Source organism: Paramisgurnus dabryanus, chromosome 14 (assembly GCF_030506205.2).
Source record: "Paramisgurnus dabryanus chromosome 14, PD_genome_1.1, whole genome shotgun sequence".
In the NCBI taxonomy this organism is placed as follows: domain Eukaryota; kingdom Metazoa; phylum Chordata; class Actinopteri; order Cypriniformes; family Cobitidae; genus Paramisgurnus; species Paramisgurnus dabryanus.
In genome coordinates, this window is record NC_133350.1 from 5,824,361 (window position 1) to 5,843,817 (window position 19,457).

The window sequence follows — 19,457 nt, forward strand, 5'->3', positions numbered from 1 at the left end:
GCAAAGTTGCTTTAAACAACTTATAAAAGATAAAAAACACGCCTGTCTGTGCTTTCAAAGTAACTATCAAGCACAGTGTTAGAGTGGAAATGATTTGGGCTTGTTTTGCAGTAAAGGACCTTTCAGTCATTAATTCGACCATGACCTCATACAAAAGTATTCAACAGAGACTGACATCAACAGTTTGGCTTAAATTAAGTGATGCAACAGGCCTACGACCCCGAGTGCAACAGCAAATCAACAACTGTTTGCTGGAACAGAAAGACATGAAGGTATTTGAATGTTTACGAATGAAGTCCAGACCTCATGTTCACTAAGATGTGGCGTGAACAACTGCCCTCGGTTCAATATCAATGAACTAAAGTAATGTTGAAAGAGTGGGTTTAAAATCATTTAAAATGCTCAGATAAACTCTGACTGTGTTGGTTAAGTAAACTACTCAGGCTACAATGCAAACCTTTGGATGTGACTGACGATTGCATATATGTATATGCTTAATCAAATCCTCTAGTATTGATTTATTTAATATCAGGATATTCAAATGTAGCCACTCCTTAAGATACGACTGCATCCATATTTTTCTATGCCATGTTTTTCACTAGATTTGTTTACTTTATGAACATCATGTTGTGCTTTTTTGTCTGGACTCACGTAACAGAAGAGATACAATCTTAAAAAAGACAAACATTGAGCATTGACCTTCCTATAGCCTGTCATTGCCCTTAACAAACAAATAAATTGCGACCCTGCCATGTTTGCTTTGGCTGGCCGATGTGCGAGATGCGATGGTTGTTACTCTGCAGGGCAATGACCATGAAAAAGACCAGTAGCACTCCGGTCGCCCCCTCTGCTCTCCACGCTGATAAGAGGTCAATGCTCAGCTGCTGCATATCCGAACATGACATGAGTAATGCGAGTAGAGACGAGATAAGCTGATCACAGGTTCATCACAGGATCTGAATGATCTGTGATTAACATTAAGCAAGATCCTATGCTTAAGCACAAGGATGATCTTTATGTGCATTGTAATGGATAAATTATTGAATAAAAATAATGATAGATCTATAATAAATGATAGATAAGATGACATTATATAAATTAGCTGACTGTATGATAGAGATTCTCAACAGGTTCTTTAGGACCTGGGAATCCAGTACCAAAATGTTAAATTGTACAAAAGCAAACAAAAATACCAAAAATTAATGTATTCATATTGACATCACCATACATTATGCAAAGTTATTGTTATTAACAACAAAAAATATAGACATTTTAACTTTTATTTTAAAGTTGGTTTGCTATAAGGACAACATAAAACATGTGCTCCCAGCACTGTACAACATTGTAAAAAGTGGAAGTTGTATTAAACAAAAAACTTCAATTGGTTAAATTTTGTGGAAAAAAACTTACATTGTTTAGGTTTTACCAACTGAAGTAATTTTGAAAAGTTTTCAACTAAAGTGAGAAAATGTAAGTGTTCCCAATTGAAATAATATTTATTTGTATTAATTTGTATGATTTGCTTTTGCTGTGATGTTGGGGATTTCACAATTTTTTTAATTATGATAATCGTACTATTCTTTTATAGTACTATAGTTTTGTACTATTCACTTCATAAGAATTCATAAGAATTAGCCAACTCGTAAAATTCATACAATTTCTTGTGAGATCAGGCTGATATGCAAATAAAAATGTATATTTTGTAATGAACTGTAAGTCGCTTGAGATAATGTCTTTAAAATGCATAAATGTAACTGTAAACAATAAATAGTTGAGACCAGAACAACCTGACACCGAATTAGAGTTCTTTGAAGTAGTATTAACAATAATTTATTGTTTAGCCAACTCAGATTTGTTACATTGCAATGCTGTTTTTTTATTTTGCCAGTCAACCCAACTGAAAAACAAGTTTTCATAACTTTTTAACTTTGTTATATTATTATTAGTGATGCACCGAGGTATCAGGCCGCCAATATGTATCATACAATTTTTGATGATTTTGAAACCATCGGCATATTGGCAATAACATGAGAAAGGCCAATACCGATTGTTTAATAATTAAATGCGTGAAGGCAAAAAATTGCATGTCTGTTGCATAATCAAGCATTTAAAAAATAATAATTATTTAAATAATGAAATACTTCCCAAAACAAAATAAAATCTGGAAAATGGGATAAATCAAAATCTTGGAAAAAGACAAAAAGATCGGCAAAATTTTACTAACTTTGTGCCTCTCTTAATATGTTGGTCAGTTGAATGTTAAATAGATCCAGTCCAGTTCGGTAAAAAAATATTTGATTTAGAAAGAAACTAGCTAATAGGCCAATTGTAGTATACAAGTGTTTAATATCGGCATCGGTCAATAGTTGTCTGTTCAAATCAGTATCGCCCCCACAAAAAAACAATATAGTTAGTTAATCATATCCCTAATTATTATATTATATGACATATATGTATTACTAACTGAAACATTGCTCAAGTAACTGTTTCAACACATTTTGTTGAATGCATTTTTAGAAAAACATACAACTAACAGAGGCAACAACAACAGCACTGAAATAGTAATCCTTTTAGCAATATTGACCACAAAAATAAACATGATGCAATTAATTCTGGGAACTTTTCAACCTTTTTGTTTATCCCAAAACTGTTTGTTCAGATTACACTTTTTCATGAGCTGGAAAAACAGTTGTTGTTTGTTTTGAACAAATTCTTATGCATCTAAATCCAGTAAAAAAAAATGTTCTTAGCTGACCAACATTTTGAAGTTACAAAAGTAAACAAAAACAAACAACAACCATTAAAATGTATTCATGCAATCTCAAAATGTTGATTAGTTTTTCAATCCAGCGTTGGGTCAAAAACAGACAACCCAACCCACTGGTTCATAATTTAACCTATGCTGAGTTTTATTGATTATTTTAACCCATTGGGTCATATATTTGGGTGAATTTAAACCAGCGGCTAGGTTTGTCCCTTTTTGACCCAATGGTAAGTGAATGAACTGCACACAATATGCAAAACTGACAAAATTATTGATATAAACAACAAAGATAAAGGAAGTAGATAAGCCTATCAATTTTGCATAGTTGCATTTTATTTTTCACATTTAACATGCTTTCCACAGCACCTACGGTCCGCGAAACAGACCTTTGGTTCTGTCCAATTACTTTAAAACCACAGCTGCATAGCGTTACAAAGAAGCGGCCTGTTCTGGACGCTGTTTACACTTTAAGCGATTGTGGGAAGTACAGCACAACCCTGAAGCATTGAAAATGTTTCTCTGAAAGTTGGGAGCTTGAAAGCCGCTCTGATGTGTCTCTTAGTAGTTTCTCTCTTAGTCATTTACACATACACACATGCTGGTTTTCAGGGTCGTTCAGAAGCAGCAGTGTCTGCTGTTTCAGCCCAACTCAAGGTCAGCACACAGGCATACAAACACAAGGTCGGTCTGTTCACAGTACATAAAGGAACAGATGCCAGACACACAGGTCCCTCCCTCCAGCACTAACCAACACGTCCACCAGCTAAAGACCCGGCCTGATGGCTTCTGGCCTTTAATGGACCATCAGGGTTAAGGCAAAGACTTGGCTGTAATGCGTTGTGCTTGTGTGTTTGTGTGTGAGAGCGTGTACATGGGTGGGAATTGGCCATTGAGAGTTGAGCAAATGGACCTTTCTACCTCAAAACAAACCAAGGGCCTTATTGAGCGCACAAAGCTTGCCCTTCCTCTGGCTTTTGTGGTGCTTTTCGCAATAAATGATTATCAGGGCCATTTTCTGCTGCTCTAGGTCTCCGTATAAGGAACTGAATGCTTGGCCTTGGCATTGTCTTTCAAACTAAAGCGCAACAATAAAAAGATAATTCAGTTGAAAGTATCGAAATAGGACAACTTGTTTCACATCGCCTTCAAGCAAGGGCAAACAGAATTTACAAATATAACACATACAGGTAAAATAAACTAAAATGAACTACATTATTACTATTAATTATGACAAATAATTGTAACTGAATAAAAACTAATGAAATTATAGACATACTGATAAAGATAATATATATATATGTTCTGTACACTAGAATAAAACTGAGATTCAAATTATTTTTTTAAACTTGGTTTGTTTAAATGTATGTTTGTTTTATAAATATGAAATCCGTATAATATTCTTTACCTGCAATAGATAGATTTAAAATATCTAGCTGCTTTTAAAATAAAACATTATTGTTGTTATACAATTATTTTTGAATAACTATACAATTATACAATTATACAATTATTTTCTGAATAATTTATATATGAATAACTGACATACAGATACAGACAGATAATCCCACCAGACGAAGACAATTGTTCTAAATATTCTGGTAAATGTATAGACAGTTTATAAAACAAATAGTTCCAGTCCTTGATTTTGACTTGTCAATAGTTGTGTTTTATTTAAAAATAAATGCACCCGACGATTCTGTGTGTGACTCAGTGGCGGCTCGCAAATTCAAAATAAGTGTTCGGAGTGTCATGTGCATTGCTCGTGTTTTCAAAATATGTGTTTGTTGCATCATGTGAACCATGTGCATCACGTGTTTTATCAAAATAAGTGCCTGCTGCACACGCGTCAAAACCGTTTATGATAAAAGAGATGCTCACGTTCACAAAATTCACACAAGACACTCCCTTAACAGTAAACTTTGATTACGCATGAGATTATGCGAGTATCTGGCAAACGCGAGCATCTCTTTTATCATAAGCCCTTTAGACACGTCTGCAGCAGGCACTTATTTTGACAAGACACGTGATGCACATAGGACACGCCAAACACATATTTTGAAATGACAAAACACACAAATGACGGGCTACAGTACATACATACTGTGACGAACTTTGCATCGAGCACCCTCGAAAAAAAAGAAGTCAACGGCCGCCACTGGGTGTGACGTATCAAGAAGCTGATTAGACAGCATGATTATTGCACAGGTGTGCCTTAGGCCGGCCACAGTTAAAAGGCCCTAAAACGTGCAGTTTTACTTTTCTGGGGGGTCCGGGGGGAGTCCGAAACCGTATGCCTCATTCAGTGCAACACATCTCCTTCGCATAGAGTTGATCTAAGGAGAAGTGCTCACTAACAGAGATTTAGATAGATTTGTGAACAATATATAAGTGTAATTGTAAAAATTATTCATTGGATTAACTCAATTAAATTGTTTATTTAATCGAGTTTCCATCCAATATGAATGTGTACCCCTAACTCATAAAAAACTGCTTTACACAATTAAAATATATTGAGTTTGTCCAACTCAATTTAAAGTAGATGGCAGTACTCAATTAAGTGTAGTTGCCTCAACTCAATGTAGTGTAGTTTAAATAACTCAATTTAGTGTAGTTTGAATAACTCAATTTATTGTAGTTTTAATAACTCAATGTAGTGTAGTCTGAATAACTCCATTCAGTTATTTTATATAAAACGTTTTTATATAATACTAGTTAGCATGAGCGCATGTTAGCATGCTAATAATAATAACATAAGACACTTTGGATGAACATGTGAGAAGAGACTGATCTCCAAACAGGCATTAACACAGTTAGTGCTCATTGAGAGAAATATGTCACATCCACAACTTAACCACAAGCGCCACTCTTCTGCACGATGGTAACCAAACAATTTGAAAACATTTAACACAAACACTTCTATATCAATAAGATAAACGAACATTAAACACTATTAAGTCTTTTTCTTTACCTAAAAATCCATAAAATAACACTTAATTAAAAAATTGCTCTCCAAAAGCAGGTGCATGCAAAGCATGCTGGGAAATACAGATCAACGGCCCATAGTAATAGCAACACAAATCATTCATGTTGTCCCAACATAAAATGATTAAGTGGACTGAACATGATAAAATTAGGTTGAGATAAAAAAACGGTATTCTTTTTCCAGAACCCAAGTTAAACTAGTTGTGCTAACGCAATTAAAAAGAAATCAGTTAATTATAGAACATATTCATTTTGTGTTAGACTAATTTAATATATAGTTATTGCTCTTAAAGGCGGAGTCCACAATGTTTGAAAAACGCTTTGAAAAAGGAGACGGGCCGACTACCAAAACACACTTATAGCCAATCAAATCAAATCAAATGCCGGGTTGCGTATGTGTGGGGCGGGTCTATCAACAGAAGGTCCAGATTCTATTGGGGTAGGGGCGTGTTTGTTTGGGTGATTTCAAATATCAACATTGGCTTTCAAACATCATGGACTCCGCCTTTAATTAGGTATTTTTAATTAATTGAACACAATTTTAATGTGTCATTTCTATGAAGGTCTTGAATAATTTTTTTGAGTGTAGAAAAAGTCTTAGATCTTTGAGGTAAGCTCATGAAAAATGTGGGCAAAAACATACAGTAAGTGTTGTGTTTATAATTTTGTTTATATAATGCTTTAATATTTGTATTATGTGTTAACTGTTTTATAAAAGCAATAAGGTACTTAAGGCTGTGCTGTATCGTGAAAAAGTCACGGCTGAAGGGGTTTGCGTCGTGCTTAACAACGCCCTTCAGTTGTGACTTATTTAAGATGCAGCACAGCCTCTTGTACCTTATTTCTTACACACAGTATATGAGGCTGTACTGTCCACGCTACAATTCACTATAACCTGGTCAGTACATATTTGTTTGTTTTTAGTATATATCATTTTTAAGCTACTTTATATGAAGTATTGAATTATGTTTTGCTTACAGACGTCTCATAATCATTATAAACTAATACGGGTAAAATTTTGCGGATGCTTTGTTTAACTTAAAGAATCATTTAAATATCTGATCTAACTGTAGTTTAGTTCTATACTGAGACTGAGTTTCATCCTGAATAATAGGCCAATGTTATGCCTGCAGGTACCATTACATATAACCCGCTTCAATAGCTCAATGACTTTAATCCTTTGTCTTCTTTGGTACTTAAACATCTCAATCTGTCTTTATACCATCACCGTCCTCACCTTTTCTCATTTAAAAGCTGAACTCTCTCTCTCTTCTCACTGTCTTTGAGAATTTCTCGTGCTCTCAGGTTACCCACAGTTCATCTGGCTCTGTGACTCTCAATCACCCAGCCGTCTCTGCGGGTGGAAAATCTGACAGTGGATGTCGCTCCGCCCGCCAGAGATTGATAGCCGTGGCCTTAGCTGCTGCAACTCTGCCACCACGGTCCAACAATTTTACATATTAATTTATGTTCTGCAGAGTTGTAATTGAGAGAGGAAGAGGAGGCGGGCTATTTGCAGAGAGATGAAAGCCCCTCTCTTTATGATTTAAGACCTCTTCATCACCTTTTGTAAGGCCCGTTTAAACATGGCATATATACGTTGCCTTCACAGGTGAGTGGAACAGGGTCATGTTTGCATAAAAGCCTAAATTATGGGCGGAGTTATGGTGCTATGCAGAGGATAGAAGATAGGATTGTGGGTGGAGGAGGAATTGAAGAGAAATTTAATAGACTGTTATTGAAACACTGAAATTGATTTATTTAACTACTGTATATGCGGTAAAACGTCTAGTCAGGATGAATAAAAAGTTAGGCTAAATGCATGAACTTGTGACTAATGTAAAACTGCCTATGATAATAGTTGATGTTACAGATGAAGGGTCATTCTCAACAAGAGAATGTGAGATAGATTGATACTTTTATTACAGTTTTATAGTTTATTTGAACTTTTATAAAATCAATTTTCAGGCGTAAAGCATCAATTCTTGCTTAACATCATACTACACTATTTCAATCTTGTCACCTATTTAGAATGAAATACTTATAATTTAAATTCATACACTTTTAAAGGAAAACACCACTGTTTTTTTATATTTTACTATGTTCTTACCTCTACTGAGATGAATTAATACATACCTATTTTTTTTCAATGTGTGCACTTTTAATCTTTGTACAGTGCGTCATGAATGTGTTAGCATTAAGCCAAGCCCCATTCATTCCTATGGCTCCAAACAGGGATGAATTTAGAAGCCACCAAACACTTCCATGTTTTCCCTATTTAAAGACTGTTACATGAGTAGTTACACGAGTAAGTATGGTGGCACAAAATAAAACTTTTGTTTGGAGCCATAAAAATGAATGGGGGTAGGCTAAATGCTAACACGTTCAAGAAGCGCTGTACAAAGATTAAAAGTGCACGCATTGAAAAAAGATAGGTGTGTTGTATTAATTTATCTAAGTTGAGGTTAGAACATAATAAAATATTGAAAAACTGTGGTGTTTTCCTTTAAAAATTAAGGTGCTACAAAAGATCCTCCATTGTGATGCTATAGAAGAACCATTCAGTCAAAGGTTCCTAAAAGAGACATTTCTTTCTTACCTTTTTACAGTCTTAAAGGAAAACACCACCATTTTTCAATATTTTACTATCTTCTTACCTCAACTTAGACGAATTAATACATACCTATATTTTTTCAATGCACGCACTTAATCTTTGTACAGCGCATCGTGAATGTGTAAGCATTTAGCCTAGCCCCGTTCATTTCTTAGGATCCAAACCGGGATGAATTTAAAAGCCACCAAACACTTCAGAGTTTTCCCTATTTTAAGACTGTTACATGAGTTGTTACATGAGTAAGTATGGTGGCACAAAACAAATCACCACATTTTGTTTTGTTCGTTGTGGTCCAAGAAAAGATTTGGAGATGATAACTTGCATCAAAGTTTACTTTGGGGTTTGTACCTTTTGCATATTGTAAACGTGTACTAACACACACTTAAAAACACCAAAGGAAATGTAAAATCATGAATCACACAATAGGTCCTTTTTAATTTTTAAATCCTAGCTGATTATTGTTATGCCTCGTAATAAATTTGAATATTCAGATAAAAAAAATTCATTAACCCAGACTTCTGCAACAAAAAAAGCCAAAGCGTAATTATAAATAAAGGCTAAAAACATTGGTTCTTTTCTTAAAATGCGATGACATGTTTTAGTTGCTTGCTTTAGGTCTAGATGTATTTAACAGTGAGATTTGGATAATCCTTTGTCTCAAGGCCGCACTGCGTGGTGAAGGTTGAACACTAGGTAGCAGCGAGAGCCTTGAAGTATTCATTGACTAAGAAAGTGTGCGCTTTGTTCTTGCACTTCTCAATGTCAGCTGGCAGTATAATATACGCCGCATTTTTTCTCATATTGCTTATGCTGTGTCTTCTGCTGATGTAATTACAACCAAAAGTACAGTCCAAGGTTGCTGGAGAAAAACTAACGTAAACTGTTTATATAAATACACTGTCTGTACATATCTGGACTTTGGTTATAGAGTATGTTCAAAGATGCCCAATACTTTAAAGAGGAATGTAGCATAAGATCTTGTGTTTAATTGGTTTCAGGTAAAACAGCATTCATAACCAATTTTTAAAACAATCAAAAATAAAATGGCTTAGTATCATAAGTAAAGATATTAGATTAGATTGAACACTGCTATTAGTACAGTATGAATATGGGACAATGCACAGTTAATATGTCCGCTACAGTAGCCCTAAACAGACAAGCGTTTTGTCACTATGTTATGTTGTCTCAGATGACGACATGTTTGTCCCATGGCGGCTACTGTGGACTTCAGTGGACTGAGCCTTTGTTTGCAATTCCCAATCTCACCACTAGATACTGCTAAAATCTACACACTGCACCTTTAAAGTGCTATTTCAATCTTGTCACAGTATGTTTATATATTTTTTACTTATATTTTATATCAATACTTTCTTAAAAATAAAAGTGCTAGAAAAAGTTATTCGCAGCCATTCTATAAAATAAAAATGTTTGGAGGACCTTCAGCCATCGGTTCTTGGGGAAAGATTCTCTCTTCCTTTTTGTCTCTGCTTCTACCTTCAAATCATAAATCCGGTCTGTCACCTGTAATAAAACTCATTTGCTGAACTGAGGATGTGAATAAGGACAGACAAGGTCAAGGCTGGACGCTGGTGGTGGAATGGGGGACTTTACTGTAGCAAGATTAACTGATATTACATTCTGCGAGCTAGGCCTGTATTCATAATGTTTTTTTTCTATAATCATATTATCTCTCTCTTTCACTTTCTCTCACTCAAAAGCCAAAGCATGAAAATAAACACATGGAGAGTTTTGATTCAATTCTCCTTGAAGAAAGCATTTCTATACACGTGGCCTTGAACATACTCATTTCCCTTAAGACGGTACACAGTAGACGAACTCTGCGTACACAGACGGCAAAAGGGGAAAAAACCTTTTAATGAGTCTGTTTCTCCTTTCAGGCGTGTCCAAGGCTTCTTTTGATGGAGGAAAGACAGACCAAGGAAAAACATGATTGTAATGAGAAGAATGAGAAAAGTGTCCTTCTCGAATTGATTTGAGATCCTCAGTCCTTGGTCTCTTCACCTTTGCATTAATATCATCCTATGCCTAGGAAATTACTTTATGATCTTTTACTTTATAAAAGATGCTTGTTTTTCCTTGGCCAGATCCTATCTGTCGAGTCTCATTTATGGCTCAAACGTTAAATGATTTTCTGCAGTAGCCTTAATTCTTTTTAAACTTCTAGCCTTTGTGAGCTTAGTTTATTCCTTTTAAAAGCAAATGATGGTGGCTGTATAAGTGTCGCTTTGGGATCAGGGTTGGACTTTTGTGCCAAAATATCAAATTCAACTTCTATATTAACCCCTTTTATATATTAACACCTCAAATTGTGCAGGTTGTTAAAGGGTACACAAACTAAAAACACTTAAAGGATTAGTCCACTTTAAAGATGGGGTCCATTGACTTTTTATAGTAGGAAAAAAAAATACTATGGTAAGTCAATGGGCCCCATCTATAAAGTGGACTACTCCTTTAAATGGTGTAATATATTAACACTGGGATTGGCTATAAATGTGAGATGAAAAATAGCACAAATGTCACAGTTTTAATTAACTTTGAAAAAAAAACATTTCACTCGGGGGGCACGATTTTTGTTTACATCACAATACATGATCTCAAAAGGTTGATATCAAAACCTGTTCTATTAACGCTACACCGAGATAAGCATGGTAAACTTCTTTCAGTAGATGACGTGAAACAGAAGATGAGAGTTATAAATGCCCACAGACAGTAGATGGCAGTACGTTGTCTTGACACCTGCACGTACAATAATATACAAGAACATCAACCTTTTACAGTTTTTCTCCATTGGTTTGGCTCATTTCTTGAAACAGAAATTACATTCTCAAAACAACATGGACAAACCTCCAAACCACTTGGCAAGTGTTCACAACAGAATTGAATTTCTCATTCATTTCATCAAATTTTCATTTAGCACAATTTCCAAGTGAATAGATCTTGTTGATCTAAACTGATAGGTTGATTCTCAGTCTAATGGTTGTTCACTCCAAAATGTGTCAGCGTCATTTCATTGGATAAGTCATCACATGCACAATAGTCTGTTCAATTGGCAAAATTAGTCAAGAACATAATACCATGAATAACATATATGAATGCTTTGAACATTTGATGAATTTATTACAGCAATTGACAGTCAGGTAAAACTAAAACTTGACTAACAAAGTAGGAGTTTACGCTTTTGTAGAGAATAATGGCATTGGAAGGAAACAAGGCCCCTCACATCCTCGTGTTTGTGGATGAAGCTGGCTTCAACCTGGCCAAGGGCCGAAGACGTGGCCATAAAATTATTGCCCACCGGACCACGGTGGATGTCCGAGGCCAGTGAGGGGGCAATATTACTATGTTTGATGCCATATCTGAGAATGGTGTGGCCACTCACATCCCCAGCCTTCTTGGACCGCCTTCATTTTGATTTGATCCCTCAAAATGAGAAAGGTCTCGTCGGGCCTCACCTACCACAATATGTCATTGTATGGGACAATGTGAATTTCTACAGTGGCCTGCTAATCAGGAACTGGTTCACTACTCATCCAAGGATGGTCATGGTGTTCCAACCACCTTACTCTCCTTTCCTCAATCCTATTGAGTTTTTCTCCTCTAGGAGGTGGAGATATATGAGCATAGGGCTCAAAATCAAAGGTCCCTGCTCCATGATGAACGCTGCGTGTTAGGATATTACAGGAGATCAGTGTAGGGGAGGGTTGCGACAGGCACGCCGTTTTGTTCCCTCGTTGCATCGCAAGGGAGAATATACACTGTGATGTGGATGAGAATCTGTGGCCAGACAGAAAGCAGCATGTGGATGGTCAGGAGGGTGGGATGGTGGCCAGGAGAGGAAGGGTGAGGACAGCGACCAGTGAAGAAATGTTAGTTCTGAAACTCCCGCATTATTTATGTCACAAGGTGACGATCTTTTAGGCGGAACCAAAAATTTGGAAAGTTTTGGTTCCGCCCGGATGTTTCCGCCCGGACCGGTAAGAGAAAACACCGGACATCCGGTAGCGTCGCGAACGCGAAATCAGCCAAATTACATACAGCTGAGAGTCATTAAGAGGAGCGCCGGGTGATTGGACGATGGCAACACTCAGGAGAGTATTTCAGGGCAGTTTAAACCACAGTTTGGGAGCGATTGACACGAGAGCGATGTACACGGGGAGCGATTGACACGGGGGAAGCTCCTTTGCCAAAGGCAAACAAAGACACGCACCTTTTGAAGAGCCCGAAGGCTCTGTTGATCCGGGGATCGCTGAAGCGACAGGAAAGAGGACCGAGCCACAGGAGGCGAAAGGAAGGCAGGCGTGGATCTTTAAAAAGGAGCACCCCGAAGTCGTCGGTCGTTATCACTGTTGTTGGTGTGCGCCGTAGCGCTGAGTTGAGCTCACCTGGTACGCCATTCGGATCGTTGGACTTGCTCTCTCTCTCCTTTTGCATCATTGGATTACTGTTGATGGAGATATTGAAGACCTTATGGGTTGGAAAGTAAACGGATACTGACCTTGGATGAACGAAGCAAAGGAAGAAGGAACGTGCCATCGTGAGTACCCATTTGTGCAAAGGTGGTGTTGACGTCTGGAGAACCGTTCATTTGTGTAGCTGGAGCTATCGTAAGAAGAAGTCAACCTAGGGAAGGGGGAGACAAAGCAAGCACCACAGTTGTGAGTAACAGAATCCATTTGTTGGAAATAAATTGCATTGTACTTGACCTGGATATCTTTTGAGTGTTTCCCAGCGAGAGCGGGTGGCCCTGCCCCTGAGTCAGCGCGGCGGGTGAGCCACGGGATCTTTGTGTGAAACAGCCACAGTGACGAAAACAACCACTAGGCCGTGTTACCAACCCCACATTCTCGCCCAGAGCGAGGCGAAGGAAGACGGGCGTCTATTGTGTGCACTGAGCGTGGTGGGTGAGTCTTGGATGTAGAAATTTCACTTTGAAGTGGTGCTGTGTGTATTGCAGTGAGATTGCTGTGTCTTGTCAGACGTATCCCGCCTCCAGTCACTCGCCCGGGGCGCTGAAGAGGAAAGCGGTTCTAGAATAACCCTGTGTACGATTATGCTGTGAGTGTGTTTCAGCCTTAGAGATCACGGAGTAGTTCCTGAAGTATTTTCGTAGCCAAATGCTTGGCGGACTTGTGTTGGGAGTGGCGGTGAGGATCTGTACGACTGGCGGTGTGAGTATTACCAGTTTCATTGCTACTTTACCTGTGTGCTGTTTATCATCACAGAGCTTGAGGCGAAGGAGATCCGTCGGCCCGAGGTCTCGACGAAAGGGCGCCCCGGTCCAGTTTTCGATTGACCAACGGGTCTCGAGGAAAGGGTAGCGCTCGACCCGGTGTGCCGACGTGACGTTCTCGCCCCTCTGTTGACCAACGAGCTCGCCGAGAGGGTTTTTGGCCCCCGGCGGCACAGAAGAAACCACTGTCCAGTTGACACAACGTGTAGCCGCTATCGTAAGTCCGCCACCCTGCTAAATAAAATATGACCTGTTAAAATTGCTAAACCAACAGGGAAGAGGAGTGTGTTGTGAGAGCTGTGCAGAGAGCCATATCTATCTAAAGCTGCAGTCCGCGCAGAGGTGAGAGAACCATTGGAAACCGATTCACAGTGCCTTTGTGTCCCAGCAGTCATCTGTAGAGAGAGAGAGCCAGCGTGAACGCTGAGATATCGAACTGTGAAGAGAGCCATACCTACCCAAAAGTTGTAGTCAGCGCAGAGGTGAGAGAACCATTGGGAACCGATTCATTGTGCCTTTGTGTCCCAGCAGTCATCTGTGGAGAGGGAGAGACAGCGTGAACGCTGAGATACCGAACTGTGAAGAGAGCCATACCTACCCAAAGCTGTAGTCAGCGCAGAGGTGAGAGAACCATTGGAAACCGATTCATTGTGCCTTTGTGTCCCAGTAGTCGTCTGTGGAGAGAGAAAAGGAGAGCCAACGTGAACATGGAGATATTGAGCTGTGGAGGAGAGCCTGGAGTGGCCGTTATTTTAAGTTCCCCTTTCCCCTTCCCTATTTAATATTTTTAAGTAATTTAATAAAGTATATTTTAATTTTATGCTTACCTTGTGTGTCTGGTCATTGGGGTGGCTTTGGGAATCTCCTCGAGGTGGAGAAAGGGGCGTGGCCTTATTTACACCTGGGTCCACCCCTACCTGTGACAGATTTGGCGTAGTCGGCAGTCCACCTCGGGTTGAGACCAAGGTCCCCCAATGACCTACCACGGTTTTTTTTAAAAAAAAAAGTAAAGTTCCCCCAACGCATTATCAGTAACAAACAACGCGTTCTCGGGACGAGAACGGATTGGCGGGGGAGGATGTCACAAGGTGACGATCTTTTAGGCGGAACCAAAAATTTGGAAAGTTTTGGTTCCGCCCGGATGTTTCCGCCCGGACCGGTAAGAGAAAACACCGGACATCCGGTAGCGTCGCGAACGCGAAATCAGCCAAATTACATACAGCTGAGAGTCATTAAGAGGAGCGCCGGGTGATTGGACGATGGCAACACTCAGGAGAGTATTTCAGGGCAGTTTAAACCACAGTTTGGGAGCGATTGACACGAGAGCGATGTACACGGGGAGCGATTGACACGGGGGAAGCTCCTTTGCCAAAGGCAAACAAAGACACGCACCTTTTGAAGAGCCCGAAGGCTCTGTTGATCCGGGGATCGCTGAAGCGACAGGAAAGAGGACCGAGCCACAGGAGGCGAAAGGAAGGCAGGCGTGGATCTTTAAAAAGGAGCACCCCGAAGTCGTCGGTCGTTATCACTGTTGTTGGTGTGCGCCGTAGCGCTGAGTTGAGCTCACCTGGTACGCCATTCGGATCGTTGGACTTGCTCTCTCTCTCCTTTTGCATCATTGGATTACTGTTGATGGAGATATTGAAGACCTTATGGGTTGGAAAGTAAACGGATACTGACCTTGGATGAACGAAGCAAAGGAAGAAGGAACGTGCCATCGTGAGTACCCATTTGTGCAAAGGTGGTGTTGACGTCTGGAGAACCGTTCATTTGTGTAGCTGGAGCTATCGTAAGAAGAAGTCAACCTAGGGAAGCGGGAGACAAAGCAAGCACCACAGTTGTGAGTAACAGAATCCATTTGTTGGAAATAAATTGCATTGTACTTGACCTGGATATCTTTTGAGTGTTTCCCAGCGAGAGCGGGTGGCCCTGCCCCTGAGTCAGCGCGGCGGGTGAGCCACGGGATCTTTGTGTGAAACAGCCACAGTGACGAAAACAACCACTAGGCCGTGTTACCAACCCCACATTCTCGCCCAGAGCGAGGCGAAGGAAGACGGGCGTCTATTGTGTGCACTGAGCGTGGTGGGTGAGTCTTGGATGTAGAAATTTCACTTTGAAGTGGTGCTGTGTGTATTGCAGTGAGATTGCTGTGTCTTGTCAGACGTATCCCGCCTCCAGTCACTCGCCCGGGGCGCTGAAGAGGAAAGCGGTTCTAGAATAACCCTGTGTACGATTATGCTGTGAGTGTGTTTCAGCCTTAGAGATCACGGAGTAGTTCCTGAAGTATTTTCGTAGCCAAATGCTTGGCGGACTTGTGTTGGGAGTGGCGGTGAGGATCTGTACGACTGGCGGTGTGAGTATTACCAGTTTCATTGCTACTTTACCTGTGTGCTGTTTATCATCACAGAGCTTGAGGCGAAGGAGATCCGTCGGCCCGAGGTCTCGACGAAAGGGCGCCCCGGTCCAGTTTTCGATTGACCAACGGGTCTCGAGGAAAGGGTAGCGCTCGACCCGGTGTGCCGGCGTGACGTTCTCGCCCCTCTGTTGACCAACGAGCTCGCCGAGAGGGTTTTTGGCCCCCGGCGGCACAGAAGAAACCACTGTCCAGTTGACACAACGTGTAGCCGCTATCGTAAGTCCGCCACCCTGCTAAATAAAATATGACCTGTTAAAATTGCTAAACCAACAGGGAAGAGGAGTGTGTTGTGAGAGCTGTGCAGAGAGCCATATCTATCTAAAGCTGCAGTCCGCGCAGAGGTGAGAGAACCATTGGAAACCGATTCACAGTGCCTTTGTGTCCCAGCAGTCATCTGTAGAGAGAGAGAGCCAGCGTGAACGCTGAGATATCGAACTGTGAAGAGAGCCATACCTACCCAAAAGTTGTAGTCAGCGCAGAGGTGAGAGAACCATTGGGAACCGATTCATTGTGCCTTTGTGTCCCAGCAGTCATCTGTGGAGAGGGAGAGACAGCGTGAACGCTGAGATACCGAACTGTGAAGAGAGCCATACCTACCCAAAGCTGTAGTCAGCGCAGAGGTGAGAGAACCATTGGAAACCGATTCATTGTGCCTTTGTGTCCCAGTAGTCGTCTGTGGAGAGAGAAAAGGAGAGCCAACGTGAACATGGAGATATTGAGCTGTGGAGGAGAGCCTGGAGTGGCCGTTATTTTAAGTTCCCCTTTCCCCTTCCCTATTTAATATTTTTAAGTAATTTAATAAAGTATATTTTAATTTTATGCTTACCTTGTGTGTCTGGTCATTGGGGTGGCTTTGGGAATCTCCTCGAGGTGGAGAAAGGGGCGTGGCCTTATTTACACCTGGGTCCACCCCTACCTGTGACATTTACAGCAGGCTGCATATAATTTTCATTGTTTTTTTGTGTTTATATTAGAGTATATTATGCTTTATATATTTTATTTTGGTCTGGTGTATGGAAGTTACTTTGTGTGTGAATAAAAGTCATTACAATTTCCTTGGCAGTGTGAGTGCAATGTGTGGTGTCAAACCTTGGAGACTACTCTTCCCTAAAATCATATTTTTTTTCAGTTTTATACACAATTGTATTCTGTTAGCTAGACAAAAAACAGTACAGTAACCATTGTCAATAAAGGGCTAAGACTGAAAGGTGGACATAAGAGATATTTCAATGGTCCCCTGCCATAGTGACAAAACATCTAAACATTTCGACTTGCAGTGCTTACACAATGCCAAAGGGACAATGCATTTTAGGGGCACTGACTGTTAAAATGAGAAGGATATTTAGTTTTGACACACGAGTGAACTGTTTTGTGAGAGGTATGAGCTTTTGCAGGTGAACCATGTTGTTGTGCCGAACCATCCACTTTATTTTGACAAAAGCACCAAGAGTGTTGAGAACGTCCGTCTGTTTCAAGAAATGAGCCAAAGCAGTTGAGAAGGATATTTGCCATTTTTGTGGCACTGACGCTTTATATGGGAAAGGAACATGAGTGAACAGTTTTGGGAAATATATGAGCTTTTGCAAGTAAGCTATAGTGTTGAGCTGAACTGTAAGACTGTTTTGCCAAATTATCTTAGAGTTTTGAGAATGTAATTTCTGTTTCAAGAAATGAGCCAAACCAATGGAGAAAAACTGTAATATAAACTGGTGAACTAACATATAGATGAACAATACAAATGAAAAAGTATCCAAATAAAGACAATCTGAGAGGTATGGTAAAAAAGTGTGAAGCAAAACATTCTCACATGAAAACTATGGTAGGTACTATAAGTTAAAAGTTAAGCTAAAAGTTTGACACATTTCAGGGTTTTGCTCTGCAATGTCCTGTCTTGTCAAATTTTAAATAAAACTAAACTAAACTATAGTATGTATTAGAGTAAACTGTACTAATATTTTGTGACAACCATTACACGTCATAGACCCAGAATGCACAAAACATAAAGCCGGCATCCACAGCTTAAAACGAGTACTACATGTTGGGATATATAAATACTGAAATTGTATAAAGTTTTTATTTGAACCAGTAGTGTTAGTCTAGTTTTTACCCAACCATAATACTACTAGGGTGCACTAAAGGACACTTGTGAACATGGCATGTTTTCCATTATGAATATTTCTGCCATTACTTGACTCAAGGTCTCAATGCAAATGATCAGGAGCCTTGTGGTTCCAAGGTCCTTGTGATGCTCAAAAAAGCCCTTATGGATTTATTCTGGTGTCCTTAATCCTTTTTAATCATCTATGTATTTTCTTGCTTGATATGCAAAATGTAATTGATATAAGAATTTTCATATTTTTCATTTATGAAATGGGGTTATGGGAAATGCAATCTTTAACATGAGATGGTACCTTTGGGGGTGGTTTCCCAGACAGGGCTTATCCTAGTCCCAGACCAAAATGCATGTTTGAGCTGCCTTAATATGTAATAAACTTCTTGCACAAATTTTGAACATATATCAAGTGCTATTGTCAAGATGCAAATATTCTTTGTTACTGTAAAAACTACTTTAATGTCCTAATATAACTAAGGCCTAGTCCTGGATTAATCTAAACCCTGTGTCTGGAAAACTTCCCCTTTGTTTGAATTAAGACTTTGAAGCATTGAAGCAGGCTTTGATTTAAACTTTTTATTTATAAAACTATCATAACCACATGTGGTCCTAACACATTATATAAAACACAGAAAAAGTTTTTTTTAAAATAAATTATCTTTGGTTTTATTTACAAGTTCTACACTTTACACATTTGTAAATGCACACAAACACACACATAAAAAGAATGCAAATACAGAACTTATCTATTTCATCCATTTAAGTTATTGCCTAAATTGATTTGTGAGCAGACCTGAGACTAGCTGTTCACCAAATACATTACTTAATGCAACTCATTGTTGCCCTCTAATGGAAACTCAAGCAACAGCAGACACTGTTAACACTAACTATTTTGTAGTTATAACACCAACTACAAATTGTTTCACTATAAATGTGAACATATTGGACATGAGCCATATAACACAAGTTTCCTTAATAAATAGAATTTATATATTAAATATACTAAAACATATTAAAGCATATTTCAAGAACATTTTCTTAAAAGCTGCAAATAAACAAAAGTCCCTTTAATTCATGCTTCTGAAGTAGTCGTCTCCTCATGCTTGTGTGGATGTCTTAAACTGCAGGAATGCCCAGAATTTTGCAGACTTTACAGAATGGAGAATTTGGCTTCTGGACGATGTTTGTGGTTTACTCCAATACCGAAGATCCTGTTTGGATGAAGTGTTGTTTTCTGAAACCCATCCTTCTTCACTGATGTCCTCAAAGGATCTGTCAGATAAGATTTCCACCAAGCATATTGGATCCCTGGAGTGC